General features: G+C 39.6%; 1 protein-coding gene across 3 annotated transcripts in view; it reads right to left on the reverse strand.

Moving 5' to 3' along the window:
• LOC128639074 (chemerin-like receptor 2) overlaps positions 1-12735 on the reverse strand; it is a 244861-nt gene that overhangs the window by 80883 nt on the left and 151243 nt on the right. For 2 of the 3 annotated variants that reach the window (XM_053691225.1, XM_053691223.1), the window contains exon 1: positions 3751-3903. The exons of the other annotated variant lie outside the window; for it this stretch is intronic. The gene's annotated coding sequence lies outside the window, so the exon portion shown is untranslated. Of the gene's footprint in view, positions 1-3750; positions 3904-12735 lie in introns of those variants that run through there. 3 annotated transcript variants of the gene reach the window in all.

Genomic DNA, 12735 nt, shown 5'->3' on the forward strand with positions numbered 1-12735 from the left:
ATAGAGCATGCAATTTTAAACAACTTTGCAATTTACTTCCATTAACAAAATATTCAGTTTTTTTTATGTTTACCCTTTTTTTGAGTCACCAGCTATTAATGAGCAAGTGCAAGAATTCAGCTATACATATATGCATGTGTGATTGGCTGATGCATGTCACATGATACAGAAAGAGTGGAAATAGACATAACTGAAATTTGTCAGAAAAAATATCTATTACTCATTTGAAGTTCAGACTACTACTGCATTATCTTTTTATCATGCATTTATTGATTATGCAAATCTACTATATTTACTGTTTTTAATACCAAATTGCATATCTCTTAATTATGTAAATACAAAGGTAGAATTTATATTATAAATATAAATGTAGAACACTTATTTAGGTCATCATTTAAAGAGACATAAAGCCCAAAATTTTTCTTTCATGATTTAGAGTGTGGAGTTTTAAACAACTTTATAATTTACTTCTGTTATCAAACTTTCTTATCAAATTTTCTTCATTCTCATTGTATCTTTTGTTAATAAGCAGGGATGTAAGCTCAGGAGCACTCACATTTCTGGAGCACCATATGGCAACAGTTATGCAAGAATGAAATCCATTTGCAAGAGCAAAAGGATGGCAGTACTATTTTTCGCCATGTAGGGCGCCAGACAGCTACCTAGCTATCTCTTCAACAACTTGAGAAAGAAGCAGATTTGATAATAGAAGTAAATTGGAAACTTTTGTAAAAAAACTGTGTGCTCTGAATCACAAAAGGTTTCATATCCCTTTAATTAGAATTAAGATGTGAGAGTTAAACAGATCCTTTACCGAATAGATTCTCATGACTATGCTTCCTTTAGACCTGTATGTGGTGCTAGTCTTCTTTAATAATTGTTATGCATCATTTAATTGTATTCATAAAGATTTATAAATTATGTATTAAAGATCTGCGTATATATATATTTAAACTAAGGTAGCAAAATTGTCATTAGCAAAATAAATTCATTCAAAAAGGGTTAAGGACTTGACCATGGTTAAGGATCTGGCTAAGTAAAGCAAATACATAAAGAAATACATACGTAAATACATAAATAATTGTAAAGCCATAGATTTACATCCTATATAATAAAAGGCCAAGTGTGTTTGTCCGAAGCTGTCATGCGCAGTAGAGACTGCGCACGAGGACAAACACACCTGACTTCCAACTAACCTGGCGTGGTGGCGTGGGCGTGGCCGGCAGGTGCGGATTGGGCGTGGCCGGCGGGTGCGATGTGGGCGTTGCTGGCCGAGTGCGGTGTGGGCATGACCGGGCAGGTGCGACGTGGGCATGGCCGGGCGTGACGCGGGAGGGGCTGGGCGGGGCTAGATGCCGGGGCCAGCTGCTAAGAGTCTAGAGACAGAGAGCACTAAAGAGGGGGGATAGATAGAGCAGAAGAGGGGGGATAGAGAGAGGGAAAGAGAGACAGAAAAATAGAGAGGGGGAGAGAGACAGCAAAAGAGAGAGGGGGAGAGAGACAGCAAAAGAGAGGGGGAGAGAGACAGCAAAAGAGAGGGGGGAGAGAGACAGCAAAATAGAGGGAAGGGAGAGAGAGCAAAAGAGAGGGGGAGAGAGACAACAAAAGAGAGAGGGGGAGAGAGACAGCAAAAGAGAAGGGGGAGAGAGACAGCAAAATAGAGGGAAGGGAGAGAGAGCAAAAGAGAGGGGGAGAGAGACAACAAAAGAGAGAGGGGGAGAGAGACAGCAAAAGAGAGGGGGAGAGAGACAGCAAAAGAGAGGGGAGAGAGAGACAGCAAAATAGAGGGAAGGGAGAGAGAGCGAAAGAGAGGGGGAGAGAGACAACAAAAGAGAGAGGGGGAGAGAGACCGCAAAAGAGAGGGGGGAGAGAGCACAAAAGAGAGGGGGAGAGAGACAGCAAAAGAGGGGAGAGTGACAGCAAAAGAGAGGGGGGAGAGAGACAGCAAAAGAGAGGGGAGAGAGAGACAGCAAAAGAGAGGGGGAGAGAGACAGCAAAAGAGAGGGGGGAGAGACAGCAAAAGAGAGGGGGGAGAGAGACAGCAAAAGCGAGGGGGGAGAGAGACAGCAAAAGAGAGGGGTAGAGAGCGCAACAGAGAGGGGGGAGAGAGCGCAAAAGAGAGGGGGGAGAGAGCACAAAAGAGAGGGGGGAGAGAGAGCAAAAGAGAGGGGGAGAGAGCACAAAAGAGAGGAGGGAGAGAGCGCAAAAGAGAGGGGGAGAGAGCAAAAAAGAGAGGGGGAGAGAGCGCAGAAGAGAGGGGGAGAGAGTGCAGAAGAGAGGGGGAGTGAGTTCAGAAGAGAGGGGGAGAGAGTGCAGAAGAGAGGGGGAGTGAGTGCAGAAGAGAGGGGGAGAGAGCACAAAAGAGAGGGGGAGAGAGCGCAAAAGAGAGGGGGAGAGAGTGCAAAAGAGAGAGAGCGCAAAAGAGAGAGAGAGAGACAGCAAAAGAGAGGGAGAGAGAGAGAGCAAACAAGAGGAGAGAGAGAGCAAACGAGAGGAGAGAGAGCAAACGAGAGGGAGAGAGCGCAAAAGAGAGGGAGAGAGACAGCAAAAGAGGGGGAGAGAGAGCAAACTAGAGGGGGGAGAGAGAGATAAAGAGAGGGGGGAGAGCAAAAGGGAGGGGGGAGAGAGAGAGCAAAAGAGAGGGGGGAGAGAGTGAGCAAAAGAGAGGGGAGAAAGAGAGAGCAAAAGAGAGGGGGATAGAGAGAGAGCAAGGGGTGGGACCGCTGTACCGCAAAAAATGGCCCGTGTAAACGGGCTTTAGGACTTGTATTTAATTATACAACAAGTAACATAACTAAGAAGTAAAATATAATCCAGTAACACATTTGGCTAATAATATTTTGGCTTTTGTTCCCTGGAATCAAATAATAAATAAAGAGTATGTTGCAAATATATTAACAATATAGCAAACTAATTTAATGTTTGTAGCACAATGAAAGAACACAATGTTTTCTGCTTATTTTATCTATATATCTTCTAACTATCTATCTATCTATCTATCTATCTATCTATCTATCTATCTATCTATCTATCTATCTACCTATATCTATATCTATCCTACTATCAATCAACCTATCTTTATCTATCTTACTATCATCTATCTATCTATCTATCTATCTATCTATCATCTATTGCCTGCAATATTTCTTTAATCTTTCCATTTATATACATTTTACAATCTGTCTTATTCTGTCTGGGCAATCTTACCATTTAAGAGAACAGAGTATTGATTTAAAAGAAAAAAAAAATTAACAATTAAAAACATATTCTAGGAAAACAATTGCCTATATGTCTTAAAACTGAGTATGTACTGAAGATGTAAAATTTAAACATTTTATCAATACAGGCAGTCCCCGGGTTACGTACAAGATAGGGACTTTAGGTTTGTTCTTAAGTTGAATTTGTATGTAAGTTGGAACAGGCACTTTTTTTAGGTGAAACTCTAGCCAAACATTTTTTTTATTGTTTTGGATAGCATAGGATAAAGTTTGTTTTGCTATCTGTGCCCCTGCTCAGAAAATTTCACATCACTTTCTGTCCTTGTGACAATTGGATTTTCAGTATTTTGGATTATCCTGGAAAGAAGGATTGTCGATAAAGCTCTATTTTCTCTGTATGTAAGTACGAGTTGTACTTAAGTCGGATGTCTGTAACCCGAGGACTGCCTGTAATTGAATATTATTTGATGAAACAAAACTTTTAGATGCATTTTCATGAAAGAATAACATTCATAGTTAACACATAACATACCACAAAAAACGATGATGTAGGCAGCCAGAGACTTGTTCTGTATATGCAGTTTTCTTCTTCAGTTCTAACTTTGTTGTTTTTGTTCTGCTATCTTTATTTTTTTCTCAAAATCTCATTTCAAACATAGGGGCATATTTTCCTGAACTGTGTTTGCTCTTCTGTAGAATATCTCTAGCAGGTTTCTTTCTCAATCTCTCTACTGTCCTAATGATACTATCAGACTCCACCCTGTTATGTATTTCTCAGTTCTAAATATGTTGAGTGTGGACAAATCATCAAATTATTAATAGGGAAAATGAAAAGCATATAAAATGCCGAGTACAGAGGATGTCTCTTAACTCATTGAAGAAACCATTAAACATGGATCTGCTATATGTAGGCATTAAAGGTACATTAAACACCTCAAGATATAAATATAAATTGTTTAATTACTTGTAGTAAAATAACTGCAAAATACTTTTATTATTTATTTTGTTCTCCTTTCCTATAATTTAGTTCTGAATATTGTGGGCTTTCCAATTGGTTGCTCACTCTAGTAAGCTATTTATAACCATTCCTAATTGGCCTCAGTAGAAATGTAACCTATGTTAAAATATGGCGGCACCCACTGCTTAATGGACATTAACTTTACCCTTATTTTTTTAAATATTTAAACAACTAATATAATTTTTAAAAATGCATGTACAAATTATTATCAGGCTAATCTTTGCTCTGAATACATAATTAAAGCAATGATTTATTTAGTGTTTAATGTCCCTTTAAATAAGGAAAATCATATGTAGATTATAAAGCAATTTAATTTCTTAAATGGAAATTAAAGAAATGCTTATTTATGCATATTATATATTGGAAATTAAAGGGTTATTAAACAGTAAATAAATGCTACATGTAATTATGTATTTAAAGCAAAGATTAGCCTGAGAATAGTATGTAAATATTATTTTTAACTATATTAGTTGTGTAAATATATTTAAAAATAGGTTTAAAGGACCACAAAATGCAGTAGAAATGAATAACTGACAAATACCCACTAACAAGACAATGCAATAGCACATACTTTAAATTTGAAATGAGCAGTAGAATAATTTCTGGCAAATTTCAAAGTGAATCTCATTTTCTCTCCAGACATCAGCCAATCACAAAATGTATATATCCACTAAAGACAGCCTCTTAACACATGCTTTTTTATTAGCATTTCACAACAAGAGACTGCTAATCCATGTTTGACATATAGATAACATTGTGTTCTCTCCCGTGGAGTTGTGCATGACACTGCACTAATTGGCTAAAATGCAAGTCAATAGATAATAAATAAATAGCCATGTGAGCAGGGGCTGTCAAAAGAGGCTTAGATACAAGGTAATCACAGAGGTACAAAATCCTATATTATAAAAGACAAGAGTTTGTCTGAAGCCGTCATGCGCAGTTCAGACAAACACTTGCAGCTGATCGCACGCGCACCCACCCGACAGCAGCGCGAGGACCGGGCAGCACAGCTGATCGCGCGCGCAGGGGAGAACCGGGCAGCACAGGAGAGAGAGAGAGAGAGAGAGAGAGAGGGAGAGAGAGAGAGGGAGAGAGAGGGAGAGAGAGGGAGGGAGAGGGAGAGAGAGGGAGAGGGAGAGGGAGAGGGAGAGAGAGAGAGAGAGAGAGAGAGAGGGAGAGAGAGGGAGAGAGAGGGAGAGGGAGAGGGAGAGAGAGAGAGAGAGAGAGGGAGAGAGGGAGAGGGAGAGAGAGGGAGAGGGAGAGAGAGAGGGAGAGGGAGAGGGAGAGGGAGAGAGAGAGAGAGAGAGAGAGAGAGAGAGAGAGAAAATAAAAAAAAAAATAACACAACACGGCCCGTGTGAACGGGCTTTAGGACTAGTATATTAATATAACGTATAGTTTTGGTTATGCAAAACAGGGGAATGGGTAATAAAGGGGATATCTATCTTATTAAATAATACAAATCTTGGAATTGACTATCCCTTTAAGGTAGGAGCAAAGGGCTTGTATCTGACACACTAAGTGAAGAAACAGGTTTAGAAGAGAGAATGCTGTACATCATTTGTTAGCAGCTGACAATTCCTGCCATGCTCCACCCATCTATTGAGTGTATATTTTTGTATGTTTAGTTTCTCCATTCATGATCAACTATTAAATAAATTTTTCTAATTGCACATACCATTTTGTTCATGTGCAGTTTGAAATAGCTAACTGAAAAATATTAAACATGCACTGCTAAACTGTCATACAAGAAAACAGCTAATTAGACAAGAGGAAAGTTGTGGACGGAGGTGGCCATTTTTGGTTGCTAACTAATAATGATTATTTAAATGTTTCATGTACTTCTTACAAGCTTATAGATGTGGAACCCATTGCAAGATGCTTTTTTAGCCCAATTGTGCTTTTCACAGAGAAAGTATATCAGTCTGATCCAGCCTAGTAAGGTCATTGCAGACCCAAAATACCAGGCAATTCTCCTCTGAAGCAAGACCATGGCAACCCAGACAATCGTTTCAGCCTTTTTTAGGCTTTGTCAGTGAGGTGCAGTCACATTCCTCTAAGCACATTGGGCAAAGGAGTCAACGTCTGGTTTCCCCCATCACCCTTAGGGAGACCTCCACAGGGTCATAATACAAATACATACAGAAAGAGAAGCACTGTACCAGGAACAAACAGCTCAGTAGCTTATTCTATGGTGAGTTACCAACTAGGAGAAGCCTCTTTTAGCCCAATTGTGGTTTTCCCACAGATAATATGCTGGGGATAGTACCCCTCATTGTCACACTAGTGATGTCACTACATTGCAAAGGGACTTTTAGCATCCAATCAAAATTCTAGTCCCAGGACAAAAAGAGCATGCATCTGACGTGTGCTGGCACAATCACCTTATTTCCCTCCTCTGTTTAAATAAGTTTTCTAGAATAAATCCTGCAATATCACAGTAAAGCAAAGTTGATGCTAATTGACTATTTTTTGTCACCCTGCAGATTACAGTAAAAAGAGTAACTGAAGTACCCTCTGAGCACTTACTCTTGCGAAGAAAATTTTGATGTAAAATATAATTTTTTTATGTAATACTTTCCAGTCAGCTTTGTTGCGTTACTTTCAACTGATTTAGCATATGGGTAGCATAACCTTTTCAAGGGACATGAAACCCAATTTGTGTATTTAAAAGAGCAGCGGCACACTGATGGAGTCTAACTGAGCACTTTAACTGAATCAGTGACAGGAGGCATTTGCAGCCACCAATCAGAAGCTTGCTCCCAGTAGTGCATTTCTGCTCCTGAGGCTACCTGGGTATGCTTTTCAGCAAAGGATACCAAATAAAATAAGCACATTAAATAATAGACGCAAATTGGAATGTTGTTTACAATTGTGCACTATATGAAATAAAATGGAAAAAAATGGTGATCTCATGTCCCTTTAACTAACCCTTTATTGTTTCAGTACTTTATGTAAATGCATATTTCTCTTGCAAGTTTTATTTGCATATCTAGGGCCCGATCCGATATGCAGCGTCGCCCGCAAAAGCCGGCGACGCCAAATTTTGCGCTGGTTTGGTATCACATATACGGCGTAACATAGAAGTTACGCTCGTATATTTTTGCCTTCGGCCGTAGTTTTGTGGCCCATAGACAGGTATACCAAACCCGCGCAGTTTGCTATCCAATATACAGCGTAAGGACTTACGTGGCGAAAATGGAGAAATCTTACTCCATTTTCACCTCGCCACAAATTGCAGGCGTAGTAAGCCTTACGCTGAGTATTGGAGCCCTGTAGCTCCCTAAACTGGCTGCAAAATAAAACCTAACACCTAACGCATGTGCAATGTCTATCTACCTGTCAACCGCAATCCCCAATAAAGTGTTTAACCCCTAAACTGCCGCTCCCGGACCCGCCGCCACCTACATTAAATGTCTAACCCCCTAATGTGATCCCCCTACACTGCCGCCACCTACATTAAAATTATTAACCCCTAATGTAATCCCCTACACCGCCGCCATCTATATTAAAATTATTACCCCCTAATGTGAGCCCCCTACCCCGCCGCCACCTATTTTAACTACATTACCCCCTAATCTAATCCCCCTACACCACCGCCACCTATTTTAACTATATTACCCCCTAATGTGAGCCCCTTACCCCGCCGCCACCTATTTTAACTACATTACCCCCTAATCTAATCCCCCTACACCGCCGCCACCTATATTAAAATGATTAACCCCTAATCTAATCCCCCTACACCGCCGCCACCTATATAAACTATATTACCTCCTAATATGATCCCCCTACACCGCCGCCACCTATTTTAACTACATTACCCCCTAATCTAATCCCCCTAACCCGCTGCCACCTATATTAAAATGATTAACCCCTAATCTAATCCCCCTACACCGCCGCCACCTATAATGAATGTATTACCCCCTAAAATACTAAAATGTCCCTACCCTAAACTAAATTACAAATATCCCTGAAAAGGACCTTTTGCTGGGCATTGTCCCAAAGTAACCAGCTCTATTACCAGCCCTTAAAAGGGCCTTTTGCGGGGCATTGCCCCAAAGTAACCAGCTCTATTACCAGCCCTTAAAAGGGCCTTTTGCAGGGCATTGTCCCAAAGTAATCAGCTCTTTTACCTGTAATCTGACCCCCCTACACCGCCGCCACCTATATTAAATATATTAACCCCTAATCTAATCCCCCTACACCGCCGCCACCTATATTAAATATATTAACCCCTAATCTGACCCCCCTACACCGCCGCCACCTATATTAAATATATTAACCCCTAATCTAATCCCCCTACACTGCCGCCACCTATATTAAATATATTAACCCTAATCTAATCCCCCTACACCCCCCGCCACCTATATTAAATATATTAACCCCTAATCTAATCCCCCTACACCGCCGCCACCTATATTAAATATATTAACCCCTAATCTAATCCCCTTACACCGCCGCCACCTATATTAAATATATTAACCCTAATTATATTAGGGTTAATATAGTTAATATAGTTATTATATTATATATATTAACTATATTAACCCTATCTAACCCTAACACCCCTAACTTAATTATTATTGCAATAAATCTAAATAATATTAATCTTATTATCTAAAATATTCCTATTTAAAACTAAATACTTACCTATAAAATAAACCTTAAGATAGCTACAATATAATTAATAACTACATTGTAGCTATTTTAGGGTTTATATTTATTTTACAGGTAACTTGGTATTTATTTTAACTAGGTACAATAGCTATTAAATAGTTAATAACTATTTAATAGCTACCTAGTTAAAATAATTACCAATTTACCTGTAAAATAAATCCTAACCTAAGTTACAAATACACCTACACTATCAATAAATTAATTAAATAAACTACAATGATCTAAACTAAAATATAATTAAATACACTAAACTAAATTACAAAAAAAACAAACACTAAATTACAAAAAATAAAAAAAGATTACAAGAATTTTAAGCTAATTACACCTAATCTAAGCCCCCTAATAAAATAACAAAGCCCCCCAAAATAAAAAAATGTCCCTACCCTAAACTAAATTACAAAAAGTAATCAGCTCTATTACCAGCCCTTAAAAGGGCCTTTTGTGGGGCATTGCCCCAAAGTAATCAGCTCTTTTACCTGTGAAAAAAAAGAACAACCCCCCATTACAACCCACCACCCACACACCCCTACTCTAAAACCCACCCTATCCCCCCTTAAAAAAAACTAAGTCTAACCCCCAAGTTCTCCTTACCTGTCCTGAAGACCGGCGGAGAAGGTCCTGTTCCAGGCGGCGACCTCTTCTTCTTCCAGGAACCAGCCGGCGCGGAGCGGAGGATTTGAAGACCGATGACAACAGAGCTGAAGACTGTCCTCTCTGGAACTGAAGACCGGCGATGCTGGAACTGAAGACCGGAGCCATGGAGCGTGGAGGATACTCTTCATACGATCTCCGCTGTACACTGAATCGGAATTCAAGGTACGCGATTAAAAATGGTGTCCCTTGAATTCCTATTTTCTGATTTGAGCCTTCAAATTCAAATCAGCCAATCGGATGAAAGCTACTTTAATTCTATTGGCTGATTTGAATAGCCAATAGAATAAGAGCTACTGTAATTCTATTGGCTGATTAGAATAACCAATAGAATTACAGTAGCTCTTATTCTATTGGCTAATCAAATCATCCAATAGAATTAAAGTAGCTTTCATTCGATTGGCTGATTTGAATTTGAAGGCTCAAATCAGCCAATAGGAATTCAAGGGACGCCATTTTTAATCACGTACCTTGAATTCCGATTCAGTGTATGGCGGCGATCGTATGAAGAGGATCCTCCACGCTCCATGGCTCCGGTCTTCAGTTCCAGCGTCGCCGATCTTCAGTTCCTGCATCGCCGGTCTTCAGTTCCAGAGAGGTCATCAGTCTTCAACTCCTCCGCTCCGCGCCGGCTGGTTCCTGGAAGAAGAAGAGGTCGCCGCGAAGAAGACTTCTCCGCCTGGAACAGGACCTTCTCCGCCGGTCTTCAGGACAGGCAAGGAGCACTTGGGGGTTAGACTTAGTTTTTTTTAAGGGGGGATAGGGTGGGTTTTAGAGTAGCAGTGTGTGGGTGGTGGGTTGTAATGGGGGGGTGTTCTTTTTTTCACAGGTAAAAGAGCTGATTACTTTGGGGCAATGCCCCACAAAAGGCCCTTTTAAGGGCTGGTAATAGAGCTGATTACTTTTTGTAATTTAGTTTAGGGTAGGGACATTTTTTTATTTTGGGGGGCTTTGTTATTTTATTAGGGGGCTTAGATTAGATGTAATTAGCTTAAAATTCTTGTAATCTTTTTTTATTTTTTGTAATTTAGTGTTTGTTTTTTTGTAATTTAGTTTAGTGTATTTAATTATATTTTAGTTTAGATAATTGTAGTTTATTTAATTAATTAATTTATTGATAGTGTAGGTGTATTTGTAACTTAGGTTAGGATTTATTTTACAGGTAAATTGGTAATGATTTTAACTAGGTAGCTATTAAATAGTTATTAACTATTTAATAGTTTTTGTACCTAGTTAAAATAAATACCAAGTTACCTGTAAAATAAATATAAACCCTAAAATAGCTACAATGTAATTATTAATTATATTGTAGCTATCTTAAGGTTTATTTTATAGGTAAGTATTTAGTTTTAAATAGGAATATTTTAGTTAATAAGATTAATATTATTTAGATTTATTGCAATAATAATTAAGTTAGGGGTGTTAGGGTTAGATAGGGTTAATATAGTTAATATATATAATATAATAACTATATTAACTATATTAACCCTAATATAATTAGGGTTAATATATTTAATATAGGTGGTGGCGGTGTAGGGGGATTAGATTAGGGGTTAAAATATTTAATATAGGTGGCGGCTGTGTAGGGGGATTAGATTAGGGGTTAATATATTTAATATAGGTGGAGGCGGTGTAGGGGGTCAGATTACAGGTAAAAGACCTGATTACTTTGGGACAATGCCCAGCAAAAGGCCCTTTTAAGGGCTGGTAATAGAGCTGATTACTTTGGGACAATGCCCCGCAAAAGGCCCTTTTAAGGGCTGGTAAAAGAGCTGGTAATTTTGGGACAATGCCCCACAAAAGGCCCTTTTAAGGGCTGGTAAAAGAGCTGGTAACTTTGGGACAATGCCCTGCAAAAGGCCCTTTTCAGGGCTATTTGTAATTTAGTTTAGGGTAGAGACATTTTAGTATTTTAGGGGGTAATACATTTATTATAGGTAGCGGCGGTGTAGGGGGATTAGATTAGGGGGTAATGTAGTTAAAGTAGGTGGCAGCGGGGTAGGGGGATTAGATTAGGGGGTAATGTAGTTAAAATAGGTGGCGGTGGGGTAGGGGGCTCACATTAGGGGGTAATAATTTTATGTAGGTGGCAGTGGTGTAGGGGGATTACATTAGGGGTTAATAATTTTAATGTAGGTGGCGGCGGTGTAGGGGGATCACATTAGGGTGTTAGACATTTAATATAGTTGGCGGCGGTGTATGGGGGATTAGATTAGGGGTTAATAATTTTAATATAGGTGACGGCGGTGTAAGGGGGTCAGATTAGATGGTAGTACATATAATGTAGGTGGCGGCGGGGTAGGGGGCTCACATTAGGGGGTAATATAGTTAAATTAGGTGGCGGCGGTGTAGGTGGATCATATTAGGGGGTAATATAGTTAATGTAGGTGGCGGCGGTGTAGGGGGCTCAGATTAGGGGGTAATACAGTTAATGTAGCTGGCGGCGGGGTCCGGGAGCGGCGGTTTAGGGGTTAATACATTTATTGTTAGGAGTGAGAGGGGGGATTGCGGATAGAGGGGTATACGTGTCGGGCTATGTTTGGGAGGCGTGTTAGACAGTTACGGGAGTTTTTATAATTTAGTCATTTTTTTTATGCGGCGGCAGTTTCTAAAGTGCCGTAAGTCACTGGCGACTCCAGAAATTTGTACTTACGCAGATTTCTGGACATCGCTAGTTTGTCAGACTTACGGCACTTTAGCATCTGACGGCGCCGTATATGTGATAGCTCGAGTTGCGAGCTGAAACTATGGGTGGCGCAGGTTTCCACGCTTGCGCCGAAACCTGCGCCGTATATCGGATCGCGCCCCTAGTTGATAGGTGTGTTTATTTGGTCTTTAAAATGTTAATTTACAAATAAAGTACCCAGCGAGAAATGTATATACCAGGGGTGCAGATACCCTTTTTATGTGAAGTTTTTAGTGTGACTTAACTTATGCATGCACAGCTGATCTTTGTTTCACACAGGGAGTAATAATTCTGTATTGAATCTCCATTTTTTAATTGATGTCACTCTAATTGACAATAAACCCATATCACTATTGGCTAAAAGGGAACTGGGAAATTACACAACAGATCTACTTACATATCCTGATCTACCTTTTGGACATATACGTATTAGACATTAGCATTCATTTTCATACGCCCTTAAGAAAATTACTCTTTTTTCATAT

The sequence above is a fragment of the Bombina bombina genome, chromosome 8, assembly GCF_027579735.1.
Source record: "Bombina bombina isolate aBomBom1 chromosome 8, aBomBom1.pri, whole genome shotgun sequence".
NCBI classification, from domain to species: Eukaryota; Metazoa; Chordata; class Amphibia; order Anura; family Bombinatoridae; genus Bombina; species Bombina bombina.